Raw genomic sequence first — 2,863 nt, 5'->3', positions numbered from 1 at the left:
TAATGTGTTTCTTTGTTTGATTTGTCTGTGTGTATGTGTGCTTCTGTTCCCTCTGTGTTTGTCAGTCTGTCTTCCTTCTTAGGACTACACCAAGAAACAAGCCAAAGTGTGCAAGAAGGCGAGTCCCAAATATTGCAGAGTAGGGAAATAAAATACTCACAGGCACAACAAGAGAAACTGAGAGACATCATTAAGAGAATATTTCCTGAAAAGGCAGGCCTTGGACAGTCAATAAGCCTCCTTTAACAGAGAAATATTAATAGGTACGCAGAGCACAACGAGCTTTCTAAAGGTGACAAGAGACGGAAAACTAGCAAAAATGACAAAACAAAGAAACTCTCTCTTGAAGAACTTCCAGAAGGGAGTCACAGCCACAGAACTGCTCAAGGCAGATCTATACAACATATCAGATCAAGAATTTAAAAAGCTTGTCATAAGATTAATCGCTGGGGTTGAGAAAAGCATCAAAGAATCAACCAATGAGTTAAAAAAGGCTATAGGTGAGGTGAATAACAAACTGGAGGCAGCCACCTCAAGGATTGACGAGGCAGAGAGAAGAATAGGTGAATTAGAAGATATAGTTCTAGCAAAAGAGGAAGCTGAAAAAAAGAGAGAGAAATTAATCCAGGAGCAGGAAAGGAGAATTCGAGACCTAGGTGACACAATCTAGTGGAACAACATCCGTCTCTTAGGAATTCCTGAAGAGGAAGACAGAGAGAAAGGGCCTGAAGGGATACTTGACCAAATTATAACTGAGATTTCCCAAAACTGGGAAAAGAAATGGACATTCAAATTCAAGAGGCACAAAGAACCCCCTTAAGACGTAACTTGAATCGGCCTTTGGCACGACATATCATAGTGAAACTGGCAAAATATAAAGATAAAGAGAGAATTCTGAAAGCAGCTAGGGAGAAAAGGGCCCTCACATACAAAGGGAAACCTATCAGAGTGGTTACAGACCTATCGAATGAAACCTGTCAGGCCAGGAAGGAATGGCAGAAAATCTTCAATGTGATGAGCAGAAAAAATATGCAGCCAAGAATCCTCTACCCAGCAAGCCTGTCTTTCAAAATAGAAGGAGAGATAAAGGTTTTCCCAAATAAAAATTGAGAGAATTCATGACCATCAAACCAGCCCTAAGGAAATCATAGAGCCCTAAAGGACTCCATGAGGGAAAGAGTGCAAAGAATACAAGGTGCCAGAGACCTATAAACATGAATCTTAGGGAGAACACAATGGCTCTAAACCCACATTTTTAGATAATAACATGGAATGTAAATGGACTGAATGCTCCAACCAAACGACACAGGGTAGCAGAATGGATCAAAAAACAAAACCCATCTATTTGCTGTCTACAGGAGATGCATTTTCGACCGGAAGACACTTTCAGGTTGAAAGTAAAGGGATGGAGAAATATCTATCAGGCATCTGGAAGCCAAAAGAAAGCTGGAGTAGCCATACTAATATCAGACAAACTGGACTTTAAAGTAAAGGCAGTAACAAGAGATGAGGAAGGACATTATCTAATAATTACAGGATCTCTCCATCAGGAAGAGCTAACAATTATAAATATCTATGCGCCTAACATGGGAGCACCCAAATACATAAAACAATTAATCACACAAAGTAACAATCTTATTGACAAAAATGTGCTAATTGCAGGGGACATTAATACTCCACTGACAGCAATGGATAGATCAACCAGACAGAAAATCACTAAGGAAACAATGGACCTGAACGATACATTGGAACAGATGGAACTGATAGATATATTTAGAACTCTGCATCCTGAAGATAGGAAGTTCACCTTCTTTTCGAGTGCACATGGCACATTCTCCAAGATAGACCACATACTGGGACATAAAGCAGCCCTCCATAAGTATAAACGAATAGAGATCATACCATGCACACTTTCACATCACAATGCTATGAACCTTGAAATCAACCACAGGAAAAAGTCTGGAAAACTTCCAAAAATGTGGAGGTTAAAAACCACCCAATTAAAGAATGATTGAGTTAATCAGGCAATTAGAGAAGAAATTCAAAAATATATGGAAACCAAAGAAAATGAAAATACAACAATCCAAAATCTCTGGGATGCTGCAAAGGTAGTCCTAAGAGGGAAATATATTGCAATCCAGGCAAATCTCAACAAACTAGAAAGAGCGCAAATTCAAAAACTAACAGAGAACCTACCGGAAGTAGAAAGGAAGCAGCAAGAGCACCCCAAACTCAGCAGAAGAAAAGAAATAATAAAGATCAGGGCAGAAATAAACAATATAGAATCCAAAAGAACAATCGAGCAGATTAATGAAACCAAGAGTTGGTTCTTCGAAAAAATAAACAAAATTGATAAATCTCTAGCTAGGCTCCTCAGAATAAAAGAGAGAGCACTTAGACAAAATCATGAATAAAGTGAGATCTATTACAACCAATTCCTTAGAAATACAAGCAATCATCAGAGATTACTATGAAAAACTATATGCCAACAAACTGGACAACACAGAAGAAATGGACAAATTCCTAAATACACATGCACTACCAAAATTCAAACCGGAAGAGATAGAAAGCATGAATAGACCAATAACCAGTGAAGAAATCGAATCCGTTATCAAAAATCTCCCAACGAATAAGAGCCCAACGCCAGATGGCTTCCCAGGGGAATTCTACCAGACATTTAAAGCAGAGCTCATACCCATTCTTCTCAAACTATTCCAAGAAATAGAAATAGAAGGAAAGCTTCCTAACTCATTCTATGAAGCCAGCATCACCTTGATACCCAAACCAGACAGAGACCCAGCCAGAAAAGAGAACTACAGACCAATATCCTTAATGAATACAGATGCAAAAATACTCAACAAGA

This window comes from Suricata suricatta, chromosome 10, assembly GCF_006229205.1.
Source record: "Suricata suricatta isolate VVHF042 chromosome 10, meerkat_22Aug2017_6uvM2_HiC, whole genome shotgun sequence".
NCBI classification, from domain to species: Eukaryota; Metazoa; Chordata; class Mammalia; order Carnivora; family Herpestidae; genus Suricata; species Suricata suricatta.
This window is presented reverse-complemented; position numbering follows the sequence as displayed.